The 24104-nt window shown below is 35.8% G+C and overlaps 1 protein-coding gene across 1 annotated transcript in view; it reads right to left on the bottom strand.

The window, feature by feature from the left end:
* Window positions 1-23899, bottom strand: part of LOC114363337 (uncharacterized) — an 85968-nt gene extending 62069 nt beyond the window's left edge. The window contains exon 1 of the mRNA XM_028319025.1: window positions 21188-23899. The gene's annotated coding sequence lies outside the window, so the exon portion shown is untranslated. The remainder of the gene's footprint in view (window positions 1-21187) is intronic.
* Between the last annotated feature and the right edge of the window lie 205 nt (window positions 23900-24104).

Below are 24104 nucleotides of genomic sequence, written 5' to 3'. Positions count from 1 at the left end.
ACCTTCCTTCCCTAATAACAGTGTATCCCTAAATCTCATGTGAGTCCGTCCTTGGAGCTGACATGCCATAACTAGTGTTGTTTCTTCGACTAAATGGCACCTATAGATATTTTTGTACAAACACAACAAGTAGGTAATAAGTACTATAAAATGTTTAGCGTTTTTAGGGATAGGTATACTTTTTAACCGACTTCCAAAAAGGAGGAGGCTATATGTTCGACTGCATCTATCTTTTTTTTTAGTTTGTTATACATATATATGTAGGTACCACAGCTTTGGTTCGACCTGCAAAATGTAGAGTTATAGGGTTTCCTCCATTATTGTGTTATCGATACCGGACTATCGAGCGACAACACTAGCCGTGACCCCTAATGACAGTGCTGCATACCAGCATGTGTGGTGGCCATAATAGCAGCAATTGCTGCCAACTGGCGGACCGTGAAGATCCNTATACAGGGTGGAAACGATAAGTGATCTCACTCGATTATTTCTAAACTATACAAGATATCGAAAAACTGGTTACTGATCCTGAAAGCGCTTCACGAGCTCTTTCAAATGATACCAATAACAGGTTACAAAATAAACGGAAACTATCTGAAAATTTAATGTTTCCAGCTTCCATACTAATTGTATGCCAACCCAACTACACAATATTAGAATTTAGAAGTGTATTTTTTTAAAATTAAATATTAAACTTAAAATAAACTCATAAATTGCATTTTTATTTAAAATTACTTATAAAAAACATTATTTTTAGGCTTTACTTGCTATAATATTATCCAGAGATGAGTGCCATGACAGTCATAGTACTAAATGTATGGAAGATGGAAACATTGATTTTTTGGATAGATCCAGTTTATTCTGTAACTAAATATTGATACCGTTAGATAGAGCTCGTGAAGCACTTTTAAGATCAGTAACCAGTTTTACGATATCTTGTGTAGTTTTTCATATTATGAGGCTGTACCAAATGTATGGAAGTCGGAAACATTGAATTTTCGGATAGGTCCAGTTTATTCTGTAACCTATTATTGGTAACATTTGATAGAGCTCATGAAGCACTTTCAGGATCAGTAACTAGTTTTTTGATATCTTGTATAGTTTAGAAATAATCGAGTGAGATCACTTATCGTTTCCACCCTGTATATGTAGGTACCACAGCTTTGGTTCGACCTGCAAAATGTAGAGTTATAGGGTTTCCTCCATTATTGTGTTATCTATACCGGACTATCGAGCGACAACACTAGCCGTGACCCCTAATGACAGTGCTGCATACCAGCATGTGTGGTGGCCATAATAGCAGCAATTGCTGCCAACTGGCGGACCGTGAAGATCCGTTCGCTAAACGTAGGATTTTCAAGAAAAATCCCATGTTACAAAATGAAACTCATGTACCTATAGGTAGGTAAATGACGAGCATATTTCAGATTTTGCAGCTAAATTACTGACAGGTAATATTCTGCTGGTGGCAAGTTATTTGGAACACGTAAAAAATATAAAATGAAGTTTGAAAAATACGACAGTATTTCTCTACCGAATATACCTACGTATTTTTAAGGTAAAATAAATACTAAACAATACAGTTGAAGAAAAAAACGATTTCTATAAAATTAAGAAGTGATAATAAATGAAAATGAGGGGCATGGGTCAGAGTTTCCCATTTTCGCCCCTACAAAATTATAGCTAGCTAGGACTAGTCTCTAGTAACCAGGACAAAATGCAGCACCATTCAATTTAAGTGCTGTACCATCTCTATCCGTTGGCGGATCTACCTTCATGCATTGTTTGGCTCACGGCCAAATGGAGTTGAACCTTTCAAAGTTTCAATCCTTTCATGCAAGCTTTTCATTAAATAAAAAAAAATCGTTCAAAGTAATGTCCTAAGACCTAATCTTTTCTTTCTTTCTTTAATCTTAACACTATGGTAGTTGACAAACCGTTTAGACATTTCGAAGAGCGCGTGCATATGACTCTAATAATGAGGCCCATCCTCAGGATGACGGCGACGATGAGCGGATTATGTAAAGTCGGTGTGAATGTAAATGGTCCATTTAAGTAATTCGATCATTTTATTACTCACTGGTCTTATTGGCCTGGTCTGCGTGGATTAAGAGTCTGTAGGTATTGTAAACTGACGACAAAGGACATCTTTCAAGTTGTCGAGGAAAGAAAAAGATCTTGAAAAATAAAAGTAAAAATAAGTAATCGTATGTATTGAAAACATGGGTCAGAAGTTTATTGATGTGCATACATACTTTCATATCCTTAACTTGAGAACTGATTTCCCTTTCCTACATACTACACTTCCATTAAATCTTGCACAGTTTAGCCAAAGGCCAAGTCTACAACAAAGTGCTAGTAAATAAAATTAAAAAATATGGCTAGGAAGTACTTTTCTTAAATTGCAGGACGCGTGTAGCCTTAGGGAAGCCGGGTAGCCTGACGGCTTAATTGGAGCTACATGTGGCGTGTTGTAGGCAAATCAGCGAAACAACTATAACAAGAACTAACTGCACTTAAAGAGCTTTATTAGAACTTCCTCAAGCATTGTGCTATTAGATATGGGTAGTTTAAGCTCTAAGAAGCTTTGAAAATTGTTTTGTATTGTCCATTTGTCTACATACTTTTAGATCTTTCTTATTCCTCTATAAAACCTGAGAGAAATTGATTCCAGTACCTCTAGTACGAAAAACTTTCGAGTTCGTTTCGTTGCGTATTCAAAGTGTCATCGAAAAATTTTGTATGAAAAATTAAACAGCGCCCCCTAGGGCGGCTATAATATAGGGGGCGCTGTTTAATTTTTCATACAAAATTTTTCGATGACACTTTGAATACGCAACGAAACGAACTCGAAAGTTTTTCGTACTAGAGGTACTGGTCTACAAACTAGTGTGGTTAGAACGGGCGATTGTTAATTAGGTATTATTAAACCTTATAATCCACTTCTGACTAGTTTTAAATATTCATAACTTTATAAATACCTGAGTAAACAATATTTATCTACATCTACTTTGCATTCATGAGATCCGTTCAAAGTGGTAGTGGTATCATTCATCTCGTAAAATACTAAGTTTAAAGCTAGTAAACTTACATAAATGTTGAGTAGAGCATGCTCAAAGTACAAGGTGAGCAGGCATTGGTAGACCCATCTGGATCACAAACCTTTTTATTTCCTTATTAAGAAACCAGATTGACTTAATGCAAGCCAATAGGTCAATGTACACATTTTAATTACTTAATTTTACGGTAAAACAATGAGCATAATGCAGTCAGGGCAACAGAATGTTGATTGATTAGCCATTGATTGATGGCTTTTTCTGTGTGATAAAGGCTTTGTTTCTATGTGGAAAGGGGTAGGTGAAATAATTAAGAATATTTGCGTCCATCTTAAGTCAAACGACTATAAATTCACTTTATGAATCACTAGCTTTCCGCCCGCGGCTTCGCCCGCGTGGAATTTTGTCTGTCACAGAAAAACTTTATCGCGCGCGTCCCTGTTTCAAAAACCGGGATAAAAACTACCCTATGTTCTTTCCCGGGACTCAAACTATCTCTATGCCAAATTTCATCAAAATCGGTTGCGAGGTTTAAGCGGGAAAGCGTAACAGACAGACAGACAGACAGACAGACAGAGTTACTTTCGCATTTATAATATTAGTTGGGATAGTTGGGATTATTGTATGATAAAATAAAAGATTTGCTTTGGCTGCGTGGGCTGTCTGGAAGAGATCGCTATTAGCGATAAGTCTGATTTGTGTTGTTTCAACTTGTTTCAGTTGCTTTTGTTGCTTCTTTTAAATATGTTAGTCATCTTCAATAAGAGACAATTAATTATAACCACAATAAAATGTTTATAACACGATCACTTAAGTCATAGAAAAACCGGAAAAATATTCATGGCTTCTTTTTAGCGAGGATCAATTTACTAAGTAGACAAGATTCTGTAACTGGTACTGGTTAACTAGGATCTGCGCAATCATGCTTATCGTGATAAAAACTTAAGTACCTACGCAGACGCAAGTAATAGTAAAATTATTTTGGCGGTGACTTTCAGACGTGCCTGCGTATCTTCCTTATTACTTTAAAAACTCAGGCGGGCACAACTAGTTTCTGAAAATTATATTTATGTAAAGGCCTTGCTTGTGAAAGTTTCCTCATATCAAGTCAAAAGTTCGGTCTTCTTTAGCGACATTTAAATCCAAGGCTGACGGTAATCCTTTTTGGTAGGCTATTGTGTTCATGATGGACAGAGGCCGCTTCAAAATAGAAGCGTCAATGTCGGATTAGTACCTACGTAGGATCAAAGAAGCCTCTGGTCCAAAAAGGGAAATGGGCATAAATTGTCTATGCCTATTTCCCTTTTTGAAGGCCAGAGGCTTTTAAATATTTTTTTAAGAATAGACTGTAACTCTTTACTTTAAATATATATTTTTTTTTAACTCTTTACTATCGTTCCTATATATTCTCAATGCTCGGTTTCAGGTTCACATTCAAATATAACTCACTCTTTAGTGAATGATGTTTTGGCATCCACTGTCCAGTACCAGTTTAGTAAAGCATTTGATATATTGGTACCTTTGTATGACTACCATATGCTACACTACAAACAAGTGTTTGATTATTCGCTTCTTCTTTGACGGACGCGATCCCAAAGAAATTACTAGTGAATTTACTCGAGGCGAACCAGACCAGATACTACTTTTTCCGTCTGAATGTAGTCAGAACCAGTTCCATCGGCCTCGTGGACTACCAACAACAATACACAAGAAGCAACACCATGATGAATATGGCTTACCTATACAAAATATCACTTCCTACAACCAAAATAGTCATCAGTGCCGATCGTTTCACACAAAGAACTCAATTACTACTACTTGATTCTTAACACTGAAAACTAATAAGGGATTCGAAGTCTTTAGCGATTATGGATGGTCTAAAACAGAAAAAACAGCGCTATATTTGTTAGTAGGTACGTATATGTTTTTGCTGAAGGTGGGTATTTTTTACTCGCTCAAACAAAGCAGGTATATCTGACAGTCCGAATCTTAAAAATACCTATCCGTTGAAAGACATGATATTAATTTGTACAATGTAGAGATAAGACAGAGAGCTCACGGATGTAGAGATGGCATAAATGAAATGCAAAACAGAAATATTTAGCGTATAAAAGCATCCTTCTGTGCCTAAAACCAATTTTAGAGGCCCTTACTCCATCCTACCTCAGACTGCTTTATTGACAGACATTGCTGAACTAAAGAAGTGTAAGAACTATTGCTGAAACGTCATATTAAAGGAAGCAAATCTAGGCTAAGTACTGGAAAATAGGTCTGAACTGGGCCGGGATAATTGATGAATATTATGGGAGCTATGGTTGAAAAAAACATATTTTCCAGTCCGACATTCAATTTAATGAAGGCCTGTTGCAAAGAGCCTACTGAATCCATATTATGTAACGTTTATTAGATTGGCTATTTTTAGCATCTTTATGCAGAATCGATTTCGTCATATCAACACACACTAGCGGGGGGTTTTGAGATTGGACGTCACTGAATGCTTATAAGGTACTTCTGACGACGGTTGTAAAAAAAAAGTAGGTATTCATTCAAGTTATAGCTGTGTCATCGGTATAAACTTGTTAGAGTAGCATGATGTGTGGATTTTGTATTTTAATCGTTATCATTGAATGGTCTGCAACTTGTACTAACATAATTTTGATAGTAAAACCTAGATAAGTATTTAAATTAGATCCTGAATGAAGTGGGAGAGCTTTTTTAATTTTAATACAGTTTGGCTTCATCTAAATATCATTCCACCCACAATCTTTAGCTTTTATATCCACCGTAAGGTTGCGCAAGCGCGATGCAGTAATCTCCACTTATTTATCTCAGACAATGGCTTGCAAAAACCGAATACGCTCCGTTGAACTATGTCGGGGACGTCACTATCGATGCATCTGGGTATGAATTATTAATATCGTTAGTAAATAAATACTGCGGTGCACAGGTCAATTATATTTCGTGCCACGCCATGACGGGTCATGCGATGGTGCCATCTTCTGTAACTGGACACGCAATGGGCCATCCTGATACTGTAGAATTATCGTTTTCGTTCCACAACATAGGTAATTCAATGAAGTTGCATGGACTGTTGATAATTAGTAGCTACTTTATGATTTCGTTGGTCACTAGACGTTCTCGAAAGCAAAAAAAAAGTCGTGTTTCCAGTAAAGTTTTCCTTAAGATGGTCTTGAATATTCTTCAGTGTATTAATGCATTCATACTTTAATTGAACACAATGCACACAAATTGAGAAGGCAAAAATTTAAGTACTTAGCTCGTAATGTGAAATACAAAATACAAGCGGATAAAATTATGAGATTGGAGTTTCTAATAATATTAAATGTTTTTTAGACCCGCAACGAAATTATTAAGAAGAAAATAGGAAGAGGTCGTTGCTAATATCTTTGAGTTCTCTACTTATTGGCACTCGATTAGGGAGGGAAGCGAACTCTAGCTTTGGATAGAATCCACATTGTATCTAGCGTACCTAGAGACACTGAGTCTATCTGCACTGCGTGATTATTAACCGGTTTGTTGTGAAAACAATGATTGTTGCAGATAACAGACCAAGGACGACGGACAATGATGTACCATTACTTCGCTCGGTTTCCGGGTTCAATTCCCGTGACGGATTTTTGATGACAATTCATCCGATTTAAAACGTAGCAGATCATAGTTTTTTGGTTTCCGTACTTCTGAACTAGGCATTAAAAGCTATTAAATTACATGACTATAAAAAAGCATAAAGGTTTCCCAAACCGACTATTGTAGCGGAGTTTTTGTGCTGACACTGTGTAGGTTTGTTGTCGACACGATAAGAAGAAGGTCTCCCAATCCGACCAATCAGTGTGGGGAGTGTAGCCCAAATCCTTCATTTGCCTCTGGTAAACTAGAGAGGGTCGTGCTCATGTAGTAGAGACCAAATAACGTGCTGATGATCCGTTATTAATTAGTCGCCATTGCATAATTCAAACACGTACAAGTTAGAAGATACCTAATTGCTGCAACATTCAGCTGTCTTCAAGTATTGACGCAATGTGCAATTCCCCTCACGTCACTGAAAAGTGTTTTTCTCATGGTGACGAGGAAGCGGCATTACAGTAATGCCGTAATTTGAGATAATAAGCTCATAGTGCACGCTTTGTTCGGGCGATGTCGGATATTTTCGTCGACACATAATGAGCGTAATGACTTCCGAACCTGCGGATTAAAACTGTTGACAATGCAGCACTCAAATTCGTAGCGTTGGAACTTCTATTTACCTAACTTTACTTTAAGGTAGGGATTTTAAGTTGAAATAATAAAAAGATGCGTCTAAATTTTAGTTTTTTAATTAGGTACCTACAACCCAAACGACAGTACGAAATAATCAAAAATATTTTTTTTTTGCTCACCTGAAGGATCATTGTACAAGCAATTTCAGATCACCTTATTGATTATGAGGTGTATTTGCCAAGTAAATAATAAACATGAAATAAATAAATTTAAAAAACTGACATGTGACGTAAATGTAAGTGAGAAAAAATGCAGTACCTAAGTAAGTATTGTGTTTTTGTTTAAGTCATATTTAATTACACAGAAAGAAAACCTAATTAATGGCTCAGAATAAGTTACAAGTCACAGTTATACAGGCTTGTAATAATTATTTTCTTGCACAAGCGACGTGACTCTACGCACACGTGAGAACCGTCCGATGATCATTCTCACATATCAATTGAGTTATTTAGGTAAAATGCAATAACTTTTTAATCGGTATAGTTTGCGTATAAATAAGTAAATATTCANGGTCAGTTAAGTCTGCACATATTTGATGTACTCGAATTTGGTTATTCTTAGCGTTAGATATTTCCCGGCAATTAGTGGTGACTGAGTTTGTTCCGGCGTTTCTTCTCAGCACTTGCCATATGTTTGTCTCGAAGCGCTGGTTGGTAGGGCCCAAAAGATAAGGAGACATGTAAAGTGCCCCATAAGGGCTAACTTTTCTTTTTTATTATTTTCTATAATAATTTTGACGTTCATAAGTGCCACTTGTGGTCTAAACTGAATAAATACTTTTGATTTTGATTTTTGATTTTGTTGACAAACCGTTTAGACATTTCGAAGAACGCGTGCGCATATGACTCTGTTAATGAGGCCCATCCTCAGGATGACGGCTATCCGAGCGGATTATGTAAAGTCGGTGTGAATGTAAATGGTCCATTTAAGTATGTAATTCGATCATTTTATTACTCACTGGTCTTATTTGCTTGGTCTGCGTGGATTAAGTCTGTAGGTATTGTAAACTGACGACAAAGGACATCTTCAAGTTGTCGAGGAAAGAAAAAGATCTTGAAAAATAAAAGTAAAAATAAGTAATCGTATGTATTGAAAACATGGGGCAGAAGTGTATGCGCCATAAACATACTGTATACTTTTCATATCCTTAACTTGAGAACTGATTTCCATATCCTACATACTACACTTCCATTAAATCTTGCACAGTTTAGCCTGAGGCCAAGTCTAAAACAAAGTGCTAGTAAATAAAATAAAAAAAATGCCTAGGAATTATATTTCTCAAATTGCAGGACGCATGTAGCCTTAGGGAAGCCGGGTAGCCTGACGGCTTAATTGGATGGCTATATGTGGCGTGTGCTGTAGGCAAATCAGCGAAACAACTATAACAAGAACTAACTGCACTTAAAGAGCTTTATTAGAACTCAAATTCAAANTACCTAACTCTACTTTAAGGTAGGGATTTTAAATTGAAATAATAAAAAGATGCGTCTAAATTTTAGTTTTTTAATTAGGTACCTACAACCCAAACGACAGTACGAAATAATCAAAAATATTTAGTTTTTTTTTCTCACCCGAAGGATCATTGTACAAGCAATTTCAGATCACCTTTGATCACTTTTTTGATTATGAGGTGTATTTACCATGTAAATAAATATGAAATAAATTAAAAAAACTGACGCGTGACGTAAATGTAAGTGAGAAAAAATGTAGTACTAAGTATTGTTTTTGTTTGTCATATTTAATTACACAGAAAGAAAACCCAATTATAGGCTCAGAATAAGTGATAGGTCACAGCTATACAGGCTAGAAATGATTTGCTCAAGCGACGTGACTCTACGCACACGTGAGAACCGCCCGATGATCATTCTCACATATCAATTGAGTTATTTAGGTAAAATGCAATAACTTTTTAATCGGTATAGTTTGCGTATAAATAAGTAAATATTGTATTAGTAAAATTGGCACTTAGGCCCAGTTGTACCACTTAACTTTGATCGTAACTTATAACGATAACCGGTGCTTTTTGTATGGAGTTTGATAGAATTTGACGTTTGTTAAAGTTAAAGTAAGATGGTGCAACCCAGCCTTAGTATTTTTGACATTAATTGCAGTCTCCACGAATTTGTTTCTTGGATACGAAATACGGTTCGAGCTCTACATCATGGACTAAGTAGTATTCTCCTAGTAGGTAAGTCTTGAATTGAGCCTTGTTTATATTTCACGTGAAAAGACGAAAGGAAAAATGTTACGATAATAGGCTAGTTTCCTAAAAAATAATTTTTTAGTCCGTCAATTTTAATATAAAAAAATATTGGACACGTATATTTTTAATTGTCAATCAAACAATTACAAAGTTATAGTGTGTTGAAGTTCCGCGCGACGTTACTAAGTGCTGCACTTTTACGCACTCACTGATGTCACGGCCCTTCTCTTTAGAACTTTGGCACGCTTTATCTCTTTACATTTTCATTAGTTTTAAAAAGTGAAAAATAGGTGTCGAGTATTTTTTGATAAGTAAACTGACGGACTAATTAAAACTCTTGCTTTTTTACCCAGGAAACATCCCTATTATTGCTCTGCAGAACGACATAGTTATTAAAACTTGTGCTATCAAGATGTCAGATCTGCAATGTTATTATTGAGCATTGAGCAATTCGCAGAAACGGTGTCAATCCGAAGTCGCCGGTCGTTTCGTCATCCTCCTGACACCCGAACCACCTATTTGCTTATCTAGCGAATTGTTAAACGCTGTTTTGCATTACAAACTGCATTACCTACTTACAAAAAAGTGCTGATACCTAAATCGAGAAAATCGACCAGATTAGGAGCACTTTGTGACGTCATGATGATCAGCAGAAAACGTAACAAGTAACAGCTAAGATGCCATTTTACTGACTTGCAAAAAATGCCATAAAATACGCTGTTTATACTTGAAATTTTTTTCATAGTTACCTAAATAAAAATAAGACATGACCGACAATCACGAAGCATGGGAAGCACGTTTTTAATAACTGATTCCTAAATACATAAAACTATTATTTTTGAAGGAAAATTGCACCTACTTAAACTAAGTATAATAAGAAGGCGGTACCTACCTACATCACTGGCTAGATGTTTGTTACTTTACAAAATATGGTCCATCAATTAACACTTTAGCTTCCTCGTGTATTAAGTACTCACAGTCTTTTATCTTTTAATTTAGGCAACTATTGTGTCGGCTTTTGCAAGAGAATGCAGCCTGCGTCAAAAGGCATCATTAGGAAGGTCAATGGCTAGGTTGCCTACATAATGGTCCGTGGTACCTACATTAGTAATTTTTGACAATTATTTACTAATAAAAGAGATTATTTATAAAAGATTTTATTTTAATTTCGCCTTCTTGTTAGGTGTGAGTCGTAATTATACAATTATTAATCTTGGTGATAATAATGGACAGTCTCATTAGCGTTCACAAGGCTCAATTGAATTTTAATTAATAAAAATATTAAATCGACTCTGCAATCAAATGATTAGATGAGGTGGAATTGTGTAAGCAATCGTAATCATTTGACAGTTTATAATGTACGATAAAGTCAGTCAAACAAAGCGTTTGACAGAATAATCGTACGTTATGAACTGTCAAATGATTACGATTGCTTTACACAATTCCACCTCTGATTCAAATTCTTCAGTAGTATGTAGCATGCCCTATCTATACAGAGCACTTACACAAGTCCCAAATATAGCCTGCCCTACCGCCACTATTGGACAACACAATCGGGTTATGCTGAGATGATGCTAAGCCAAATGAATGATTCAGAACCATAATATCGATCGAGAAGTCATTTTACTGATCGTATTTCAACTGAGCGAACTCGCGTGTCGTCGGATCGGGTCTCGATTCGGCCAGTCCAACCATATTTCCTTTACTATTGGGAAAGTTTTTGTTTGCTCTGAGTGCTCATATAATAGAATTGACTGTTTTGGATGTGAACAATAGTTAAACGTTGAAAGCAAACAAACATCGTCTTGGCCGTTCATTATGTCAGCGGTCATGTCTCTGTCGGCAGTAAGTAATTGTCCAAACAGGGCGATTAGCTACTGCAGCTACGTCGACAGTTATTGTTGGAGCAGTTAAAATACATAGTAAGGTTAACTTTAATAAGACAACACCATTGCACGTGAATGTCAGTCTTCATTATGCTTGCGGGCCAGAATAGGTATTTGAAATATTTTGGTTCATTATAAAATATGGAATTGGTAAAATGATAGCTGTGAATAATTCCAGTAAGTGATATTCATACCATGCTAAAGGATTTCAAAACATTTTGGAAAATTCTTAAGCAGCCTACAACTGCTGCTACTTGATACGCACGTACTTACTTAGTAGATACATACCATGAAAAATAATGACATTGAAAGATAATTAATCTATATATATAAAAGAAAGTCGTGTTAGTTACTCCACTTATAACTCAAGAACGGCTGAACCGATTTAGCTGAAAATTGTCAGGGAGGTAGTTTAGAGCCAGGAGAAGGACATAGGGTACTTTTTATCCCGTTCGAAAAAAAAAAGTCTGCTTATTTATTGCCATTAAGGCGGAACAAAGTTCGCCGGGTCAACTAGTTAAGTAAAAGAGAAAGCGCAATAGAGATCAAATTGTTAAATCTACTATTTGGAGAGCTATAAAACACACTGGCCCTATGTTTTCTTTATATTTTTATTCATTTCAACATATAGGGAAATTCCATATCGCAAATAAAGGCCATGGGAACCGGCGTACGGCGCATACTTATTACGGATTATATTATCAGCATCACGTTTCAGAGGCTTCTTCCTACAATTACTGCAGTTACAATTGAGGAAACTGTAGCGTCAGACGACGAGGTGTGAATTATATCACTCCCTACAGTTGCCACTGGCTTTGTCCCGAGTGCCATATAAAACAGAAAATAAAGCACGAGTATAGGTTACTGCAGTTAGGAGGTGTTAAGCTAAATTGTATTTTAAAAGTAAACATTGTTGTGATGTAGTTAAAACAAGTATCAATTTTGCCCGCGGCTCCGCTTGCAGAGATGGCATCAGCATAGGAATCAAGTTCATAATCTCCCGCGTTTTGTGAAGTTTACATAACGCGGTTAAAATACAGGTTATTCAGATTCAATGAAGTGGCAATATGTTTATCTTTTTAGCTATTATAGATAGATATTAACTTAAAACAAAGTTAAAACAATAAAAAGAAAATTATAAATCTTCCGTCTAATTAAGTGTAAATTATATAACAGTANATAAATAAATTTAAAAAACTGACATGTGACGTAAATGTAAGTGAGAAAAAATGCAGTACCTAAGTAAGTATTGTGTTTTTGTTTAAGTCATATTTAATTACACAGAAAGAAAACCTAATTAATGGCTCAGAATAAGTTACAAGTCACAGTTATACAGGCTTGTAATAATTATTTTCTTGCACAAGCGACGTGACTCTACGCACACGTGAGAACCGTCCGATGATCATTCTCACATATCAATTGAGTTATTTAGGTAAAATGCAATAACTTTTTAATCGGTATAGTTTGCGTATAAATAAGTAAATATTCAGGGTGTCCACTGCAAATGTTCGAAAAAATTCCCTGACTTTTCCCTGACTTTCCCTGACAATTTTTTCAAAATTCCCTGACCAACTATGTATACAACGTGTCCCAAAATTCAAGGATAAGCCGACGCCACAGGATGGACATAGTCATGACTACTTTAGGAAAAATAAGGAAAAAAATCTATCTCAATTATTTTTTAACTTACACAATTAATTATGAAATTCAACGAAAATTGACACCCTTATGATATTTTACATTACCACGACCACAATTTTTCAATTATTCCTGGTTTTCTGTTTATATCGGCAACTTAAGTAGTGCTGCTGTTCACCCCAACTCTTAAAACCCCCAGAATCCTTGCAGTTTTTACACAAAAGTTAATCAAAATATTTTATTTCCTTAAAAGGATAGTGCCAGGGTCTGGACCAAGTGCTGCCCAGAATCAACCCATAGTGCATTTTTTTACTTAGGCCAATACTAATCTGCAAACCGAAGCGCACTGAAATCTATCCCTGGAGTTAAGAGAAAAAAAGAGTTTTGTTTTGAATTATTTACATACAAAATATCATCGATATATACGTACTACGCATAAGATTTCGTGATTTTGGCATTAAATAACACTCGCTATGTTGAACTTAACCATACTGCATCCGTACACCTTACTTTAGTGCGACTTAGACATTCTTTATAAGCGATCTAACGCTGTTGCAATAGTTTGGTTAGTTGACAGAAATCATAATTTTCAAAATGAAGCAAGAAGTTTTAGTTCTCTATCCTTGCGAAAAATTAATTTATTGGTGTATTACAATCGATTATTGAAGTTATTGTAAGCTAAAACTTCTTGCTCCATTTTGGAAATAATTAATTTCGGTCAACTAACTAAACTACTGAAACAGCGCTTGATTGCTTATAAATAATGTCGAAGTCGAACTAAATTAAGGTGTACGGATGCAGTATGGTTAAGTTCAACATAGCGAGTGTTATTTAATGCCACAATCGCGAAATCTTATGCGTAGTAGGTATACATCGATGATATTTTGTATGTAAATAATTCAAAACAAAACTCTTTTTTTCTCTTAACTCCAGGGATAGATTTCAGTGCGCTCCAGTTTACAAATTAGTATTGGCCTGAGCAACAAAATGCACTATAGTTTCATTCTGGGCAGCACTTGGTCCAACTTCCATACATGGATTGGCACTGTCCTTTTGAACGATTTTTACTTTCACTCCACTTTGACTCATCGTTTTGTAAAAAAAAGTATGAACACTACTGCGGCAAGTTTTTTTAAAGTTGACGCAACTATCCAAGATTCCAAAATGGTACTCTAAGAAACCTAGTCGCAAAAAAGATATGCGTAGCATTTTTACAAGCACTTTGCTTGNGAAGTCGGTTGAAAATATACTATACCTAATTACAAGACAGATATCACTAGACTAGTGATACATTAAATACATACTAAGTATTTATTTCAAGTGGAAGAAAACATAATTACGGAACATTCAATTAAGTATTTGAAGCTTTTTAAATGCTTAATTGAGTAACCCAACAACGTTTATTGATAGTCTGCGAGTACATAACATCAATATTTTACCAAGATCTCGGAATGGGTATTCTATTCAAGAATCGTTTGCCGGCTCGATATTATATGAGCGCGCGGTGCAATTATATTACACTAACAGCGGCGCGTGACATAACCGTTGCCCAAGCGCGCGCTCGCATTGTGTCACTGCGCATGGGAACTACATTTATTTTGGCCCGATATGTGTAATGGGGCTCATTAGCAGGTGTCTTCGTGGTTTGGGTGCGGGATGAGGTTCTGGCACGTTCTGGTTCGAGTAGCTGTATTGTGTAGTATGTTTAAAGCTAGTATGAGCAATCAGCATGAGTGGTAGAGTCGATGCATCTCATGATTATTTGTGAGAAGTATGAGAATAAATTAGGCAGAGAAATAATAAAATCTAAAGAAAATGGTCCAAGTAGTTAACTTTAATTAAAGTGTCGTATCCATAATAATTCAGGGTGAATGATACGATTGGAGAAAGCTCCAATACTACATAAAGTTGCGTTGATAGCGTGCGAACTTTGCCCTTATCATTGCATTTTATAAATAAAATTATCACAAACAATAAAATCTTTTTGTCATTTAATTATATCAACTTTAGCAGAACATAAAAATAATGTATAGGGCTGGAGCTTTCAGTGCGTTGCGAAACTCATGGGAATGATTGTTATAGTGTGGACAAGACACACGCGAGTGATAGTATCTCCACGAGTTTCATTGTGCGATGGGAGCGACTCGTAGGTTTCAATTAAATAGCATATTATGCGCTAAACTGTATGTGAAAATCTTCTTTTCAAGGGATTAATATTATGTTCCTGTATGTCGTGTTGCAATTTAAGTTGCATCAGTTGCATGTGAATATGACACAACTTTTTTATTTTATATGCCAAGATTATTATTTTATTTTATCTATATGTTACAGGAAATGTATGAATTCTAGGAATTGTATACTATTCCTAGGAAATGTATTCAATTCCAAAGCTATTTAGGAAATGTATGAAATATTGCTTCAGAGATTTTTTAATACGTATACTTTTCCTAGGAATTTTATAGAATTCCAATATTGTATTAGGAAATGTATAAAACTAAGCGGCACAAGCGCGGTCGTGTGATCGGGTGCCCCTCAGTACACCTAAAATTTCATTTAGACAAACCACATTGACCGATAGGTACTTTTAACTCACAACTATTATTGTTTAGCCTGAAAGTTGTTTCCGCACTATTATACTTTGGCTGAAAAAAAATTTGCCTATTGGCATACCTTTCCTTCGGCATCACGCATATTACGCTGAAGTATAGGAAAACCCTAATATTAACATCTCTTTTGTTAAACTATTATTGACATGAAGGTTTTAGTACTCCTGTAGCTGGATAACAAAGTCTCGGTTAGGTTAGGTTAGACTTGCGACCTTACACATACACACGGCCGCGGCGCGGTAGCGCCATTTAAGTTTCGGAGAAAAAAAAAGAAATCTTAATTACATTTCCGATTGCTGTTTAGGAAATGTGTAAATTTCCTAGGAAATGTGTCTAATATAATTTACATCACACATTTCCGGGTGATTTTAGGACTTATACACAAATCCTAGGAATTGTATACAATGACGGATTTCATACATTTCCTGTAACATATACAAATATTATAAATGCGAAAGTGACTCTGTCTGTCTGTGTTGCTTTCATGCTTAAACCATTGAACCGATTTTTAATGAAATTTGGCATAAGATAGTTTTAGTACCGGGAAAGGACATAGGATAGTTTTTATCCCGGTTTTTGAAACAGGGACGCACGCGATAAAAATTTTCTGTGACAGACAAAATTCCACGCGGGCGAAGCCGCGAGCGGAAAGCTAGTACTTTATAAAGCTTGGCCTATTTATTTAAAACTGAAATAAATGTAGGTACTATTGTGGAGCTATCTGATACCCTTGCAAAGGACGTTTTCAGCGATTTACATTTGTATGTGTTTTATTCATACTCAACAATAAAAAGTGATTTTCATCAAATATCGTTTGCCAGGACTGTATGCACTGCACGCGCCTAGGTGATTCTATAAATCACGACAAACTGCCATTAACACTACAACACCAGTTTGATGTTGTGGTTAAGCCGGTTCTTATTTGTCTCAATTAATAAATCACTAATGGTTAACTCGTCATCACGTTTGAGTGCAGGAATATCCGCGTTGCACTACGATTATTAAGATCTCTAAAGGATGTTAAAACTCGAATATAAAACGCCGCTTGACTCTCTTTCAAAGAAAAGCAGATTCAACTCTGTTTTGGTTGGTTTAATATCAATATTTGGAGCAGTCACAGGCTGGAATTTGATCCAGATTCACACGATCAAGAGCGTTGTTTGGAAATATTTAAATGCCAAAATCTGAAAACTCTAGCTCTTATGATAAAATCTAAATCTCACGTTCCAAGCTTATTAGACACTAGCTTTTGCCCGCGGCTTCACCCGTGTGATCGACATAAAATATAGAGTATACTTTTGTTATTCTGGGTTATAAACAATAATACTTTAGTTTTATCTAAATCCGTTCAGTTGTTTTTGCGTGAAAGAGTAACAAACATGTTCACATCCAGACATCCATACAAACTTTCGCATTTATAATATTAGTAAGATTCATTGCAAACTAACACAGTAGAAGATTTTAACTTATATTATGAGTATAGTCAAGACGTTGAACCCTATAACGAGGTGTTAGTGAAGAAATTCAATTTATCACTAAATTACCGCAAATACCCAGTTTACAAATAAAGTTACCGCTTCCTAAAAACGCTTCGTTCGCCACAAATGAGCGTGGTAAAGGCACGTCCTCTAGTACGACTGTTGAAAAACCTTACAACTACTTATTAAAATTTTATTTCAAGTAAATTTTGCCTAGGGCTTTTTTTATCCGCAAAGAGGACGCTTTTTGGCCTGCATCTCACCTGATGGTTAATTTTATGCAAGAAGTTTGTGAGACAGACAGTGCACGACAGTACCTAATAATTATGTGGGGAGTAGTTTTTTAAGTAAGAAAACTAAGAAATGGATACTATAGTAAATTAAATAAGTGCACTAACTTTCGTCATTCAGTTTAACTATTGCCTGGCTACACAGGAGTTGCAGCGGTGGGAATAACATTCGAGAAGTATTGCACACTGGTGGCGGCTTACGTGAGTCTGTCATCAAGTCTTTAGCCCGACAACATTAGAGGAAAATGAAGATCAAGTATACAATGGTAGACATCTTCCAGCATTCATGAACCGAATATTCGTGGACGTGATGTGTACACAGCTCTACCATATCGCACGGCGCGTACGCACGCTGTGAGAACGTTACCAAACAGGCAGTTTGCAACACAATGCTGCCTATTCATTACGCGTTTCCCATAAGCGACAGGAATTTATGGTATTTCAATGGAAATTAAGTGCAAATGCATTATTAGGTTTTTACAAAATATTTTGTTAATTGATCATACATGTGCCCGAAATGCATTACGACGCGCGACGTACAAATGTAAAATCCTTTAATTTATGTAACTTTAATACTATTTGATTTTATTCTTCCTTGGTTCATAGAGAATCTGTCCTTAATAAAAACTAATTAGTCCAGTCCAGACACGACACCGTTATTATGTTAAGTTACAATCAAAACAAAGTTATTACACGAATGGATAAGAGTGAACACCGACTTTATAAATATCGTTAAATGCCTACTAAACTAAGCATCGTCATCTATTTTGTAAATGTGTGTTGCGAAGGCTCATGACTCCTCAATCAAATTCGAAGTGTGGATTCGAGCAACTCTTGCGCAGCACTTTTACTAGTGAAATGCGCCTGAGTCGATCGTAGGAACCTTGCGCAACCGTGGTGCGGGCGGACTGCGGAATGAGCTGAGCTTGCAGACTTCGTTGACTTTAATATGCTTATCTTTTGATTTAACAAACAGAGTGGTAAATCAAGACATTGACCGGACCTATTTAGTACTTATTTACACGTGTACCTATGCTTGATGTCATAACCCATTAAGGCAATAATTTAATGTTGTTGAAGTAGGTAGTTAATTGGTTTTAGGCGTGTATCCTGAATCAACGTTGAGACCTGATTTGAATCTTTGCTTGATGTGAATCGAGAAGGTATATAGGAGCTTTGTTTATGCAAGTTGCACAGTCGACCTTTCCATAAATTAAATATTATTTCCAGTTCGTCAGAAGCCGCCAAAATTACCATTTAATACACAAACAAATATCTTACATGCAAGTGTTTACGTGCAAGTGAAGATTTTCCGCAGGGTCACGCCCATTAGCAAGGTCTTGACCTGCTCGTTGATGACACAGGGCTTTTTGGCGAAATTGCTAAAGCAGTTTGCCGTGCCCTTCTTAAGACCAATTAGCCAGCTCTACCATCATCTTGTAATTTTCCTTGATGACGTGACTTTAATCATATTTCTTTCCACTACAAAAGATTTATATTATTGTTTGGTTGTTGCGCTTGCTCTTGATCGCAATATCGTTTAAGGACCAAGGTATGGATGTAAAATGGTTTTTCCTAGCCAGAAAGAGGGTTATGCAATATATTTTAAGATAAAGCTTTGTTTTTATAATGATCAAAGCTTGGTCTTAAATAAACTTACGAGATGATAGAGACAAGTTGGAAAAATCTTAATGCAATTCTAAGTTAAAACCCCGCGTATTCCGCTAGATTTATTTATAAACCCTTCATATTATAGTTATTGTGACGTGATAAATAAGGTATAAATCATATTCTTATTGTTATAAAGTAATTTAAATCTCGATGTTGCTTGTCAGGAGATGCATAAATAACAAAACCGGTATTTTAGCCGGAGAACAACAGCGATAATCGCACGGTAGAGGCAAATAAGACGGTACGATAATATAACTTTCCACGCCAGTGCGTCCTGCGCAAAAATCGGCAGTCACTACACATAATAGTCATATATCATAGTCATATACCTACTCGCAGGGTGGTATATTGATATAATAAGCGACTCGAAAATGATTTGTGTTTATAATGGACTATAATTCCGTAATGGAATAAACGGCAAGTAAGATTGCCTAATTGCTGTTTGGCCCATATAATAGAGGGAGAGAATATCGTGTGGCATTATGTTTTCCAGTACCTGCTTTTATACATTCATTGTATACCTACGAATAAATATTAAATAAATAAATAAGCTATTGCAGTGTACAGGTGCAGTATTTCAGGGTTACAATTTGGGTATCATTTTGGAGATTTATACACATGCAGTTGCGACAATGATTTTAATTTGTATTTTATGCAGTAGTTGCCTACCTACTTACAAGTACCTATTTTATTTAAACCAGTTTCTCCATTTTAACAATCCAAAAATATATTTTGTTTTACCTATTTTTTGCTTTTGCAATTACATGATGAACTTTGAACGTTATAATAACACAATTTCAACTGTTATTTTCATTGTTATGATGTTATTTACTTATCTACATGGATCAGATGGGTAATAACGACAGAGAAGTGGTTGTTGAAGACAAACAATTACGGACAACTTGTTTCTTGAAGGCAAAATAAGAGAACTGCCAGGGACTGGCAAGCGTGTAATATTGTTAGTCATATCGAGCAAGCTTTGATGTAGGTAAAAAAACGGCCAAGTGCGAATCGAACTCTTTTTCGCCTTTGAATTTACTTGCTATCCCAACATAGTTGTAATTTAATAAGTTTGTAATAGCATAGAAATGTTGTACCTACAATTACTCGTACAAATGAAATAGTTTAGGACTTTTCTCTTTAGATGTGCTGTAAATATTTGATTCTATCAATTTTTGAAGTATCTTCAAAAAGACGGGAAGAAACGGGAAGTATCCTACTGTAACTTTTGACTGCGTTGACTTAGGAGCTTAATTTTTTTCACATCCAAAGGGATTGCAAATCTGAGTATTTAATAATAATATCACCTTGATATTTGCACGAAATGTACAGAATTATGGAATTTAAGTAATACCTCTGTCAAATCTGATCATTGGTTTCGAACTTGTAAAAGCATACTTCCTGCTAACTTTTTACCAACAGTTCATCTGCCCATGGGTTCAAGTTATCATTATTTCTGATAGTTGGATCTCATTGGAAAATTTGAAAGAAATTAAATTTGATTAATTAGGTAATTTACAGGTGCACTTGCTTGCACTCAACCTTCACTACTTGCATTTTTATTCGAGACCAGACTACAATTTTATTATGATGCAACAAATAAAAAATGAACTGTCCAAAAAATACATAACGTAAAAAACATTATACAACTTGTGAATTTTGCGAAATCTCTTGAAGTAAGTAAATCTCATCGGTAGATCAAGGCCGACCATTGATCTGGGTGAATGTTACATTGATACCGATAAAAGGACCACCACCATCATTAACATAATTCAAGAAACTTGAAAAGTTGTATTTCAAATATTACGCGTAAAGTAAGTAGGTACAAAATTAATGCGTACGCAAAGAGATAAACAATCCAATTAATTAAAAAACTAATTTCTATTAACAATGACGATATACAAAGAAACAACATAATAACCAGTTGAATAAATAGCCGTATCGCTTTTATAAATTCAACAAGGCCATAGTAATTTCCAAAACTATACTTATTTACCTAGCCACTTTAGAATATTTGCCACAGACAATTAAGTCGCAAGTTTGCGCAAGCAACTACCCTTCAAATTGAATAAACAACTTACACTTACAATGCTCCTCGGTGTTAACTTATTGACACTTCACAGAACACCTTAGAACACATCAAAACAAAGTTATCGGAAGCCGGTCAAGCTAACGTGTGTTACGCGTACGTCAAATCGCGCTGTTGGCACGGAAGCGCGACACGACCGTTCCCTGCGAAAGTCGGACAGGCACTGAGGTCTCAGCTGTCAAGTTGCGCAGGCGCAGGTTCTATTTTCAAATAAAGTTGATAAAGACATCGCATTGCGTGCTAATCGTATTCAAGCTTTATTTGTTGTTAATGAGGCTGCTGCAGGCATTATGCTATGACGTTTCATTAGCAGACGTAGCCCGTAAGGTTTTCAGGGTCACGCAACACTCGTGTGCAGTGCTTTCAGCAGCCATGAGCTTAATCTTAGTAGTGTATTATTTGTTGTATTTATAGAATGACATTGAAATGAATTAGGTATTTTATGAAATTAAACTGGATTAATGATGTTTTATCATTTATATGTAAACGAAACTAGTATTTGCAATGTTAATTTCGCCCGTTGAGTTTTTAACTTCAATAAATTTTAAACACTTTCAACGTAAGTGAGTAAGGTGTCTGCTAATGGCAGTAGGTCATTATAACAATTAAAGTTTAGTTGCTTTGCTCCTCAGTGTCATTGTCAAGTAGGGTTGGACCTTGGAAGTTGGAAGTAAAATAAGACTAAAATTAGTAACGGTAATAAAATAAAATAATAAAAATTACATCAATTACACGACGCAGTATATGTGCATTTTAAATACGCCGAGCGTTTCTATAACAGGCTTCGAGTGAACATTTTACACAAAACCTATTATGTACTTAATTGTTTTCATATTATTTATATTACAGAGATATTAAATGCAAATAGGTCGTTTAAGTAATTAGCTTAAGCTCTGATTAGTTTCAGATTTATAACTAGCGTGACAGTCTGAACAAGTACCTACATAATATTATATTATAATTATTATGGCAGCCCTAGCAACATTTCTCGCTCGGCGCAAGCGCAACTTTTAGGTAACAGTTCGGAACCTGTTCCGAGACCGTCAGCGGCCATTGGAACATCTATTGGTCTGATAACATATAAAATATGGGTATTTAACGCATCAGTAAGTAGGTACATTTTGCAGATACAAAAAAAATCAAGGGCATATTTTGTAACACTAGACATTTCAGCATGATAATTGCTTAAACTTAATCAAGTTTTTTGAGTAAATGGAAATAGCGGTAAATGAGCTGTTAGTTACTGAAATGTTCAACCTAGGCTGAAGCAGGACAATTTTTTATACACGAATAAACCTTAAACCGTTTGCACTCATCGGATTTCCGTCTCTCTCAATGACCATCTGATCATCTGACCACCTCGTGGGCCTGGGTATCCTGTATGAGCTGGAGCGAATAAAATTAAACCATCTACCTAGAGCGAGCTCCAAGGATAGGACGCAAGTTCTCTCTTAATTGTGTTTACACATGCCAAATTGTTGCTTAATTCTTAACCTGATTACTATTGACGAAATGTTTGAAGGTCAATGTGAAGCTAAAATTAACTGGAGTAATAATATATGGTTATTGGTGAATGAAAACAACAATATTTTATGTCAATAGTATGGGTTTGTGTTAATATTAAGCAATTTATTTGACGTTACGCGTGAATGGCGAAATTTGCGCGAACGCACATCTGAGAAATGACACCGATATGGCATGGACTCGGTTTGCGAATTTGATTAGCAAGCATTCGAAGCATCACGTTAAGTCAATGCTCTCATTTTATAGACCACGTGGGGCTAATGCGCCCAACCAAACAAGGTTTTAATGCATCAGTGTTTAGATAATAATATTAAGTCATCAATGCTCTGAAGAGATAGGTCTTCCTCTTCTTTCGATTCGCAGTCGGATTGTCACATGTCACATTTTTGAGAGCTGAAACACAAACCAGGCAATATTGTTACCTTTGTCCCTCTAGTATTTATGGCCGACAAATAAGCTAAAAGACAGTGTACTAGTCAAAGTAAAGGTCAGACATGTTTGCATCAATCAAACATTTGACGTAACGACATATCACATTACGCCATAGGAGTAATAACCGCAGTCGACGCGTGCGCATCTGACCAAATATTAGCTTTTGATACATTTTCGTATGGCGGACTTGTCATAAAGAACGCAGGACAATATTAATCGTGAGGATTTTCTGAATGTCCAACTCCAGGACTCCTTATTAACTTCGGAAGTCATGAGTGTTATAATTGATGATCTTTAAACAGGAACCTGGAATTCGACCTTTTCATTTCACTATTTACAAGTTAATGAATTCTCATTTTTCATTTAATAGACGTAGTTTTCTTCTTTTTTTGCAAGAACCTCCAGGACAATCTGACTGCCAGAGAAAACCCACTTAGGCCTGTGCCGTTAGTCTGGGTTTAAAAAATCCCTGATATAGGCAATCACTATCGAGTATGAATTGTTTTGGTGAAATTTGTTTTTATTGCTGTTAAATTAATAAAATAAAAGATAAGATGTGATACAATATTTGCATTACTTATTGTTTAATTAAATAAAATTGTAGTGTTCGTCAATTGAGCCACAATACTTGTCCCAATATTGCCAAAATCCAAATATGTATGAATATCGACAGTCAATATCGATTTGTCGGCCGTTTGGTGTAGTGGTTCAGAACGGACTACTATGCCGAGAGGTCCCGGGTTCGATTCCCGGCCGGGCAGAAATTGAAATGATGAATTTTAATTTCTGTGACGGGTCTGGGTGTTACTATGTATAATATGTATGTATTTAAAAAAAAAGTATATAAGTAGTATATCCGTTAAGCTAGCACCCATAACACAAGCATTAAGTTGCTTACTTTGGGGCTAGCTGGCGTTGTGTGAAAAGTGTCAAAAGATTTATTTTTTATTATT

Source organism: Ostrinia furnacalis, unplaced genomic scaffold (genome assembly GCF_004193835.3).
Source record: "Ostrinia furnacalis isolate ACB-3 unplaced genomic scaffold, ASM419383v2 OfSCF7067, whole genome shotgun sequence".
NCBI classification, from domain to species: domain Eukaryota; kingdom Metazoa; phylum Arthropoda; class Insecta; order Lepidoptera; family Crambidae; genus Ostrinia; species Ostrinia furnacalis.
The sequence above is the reverse complement of the archived record's forward strand: the minus strand, read 5'-3'. Positions and strand labels throughout refer to the sequence as shown.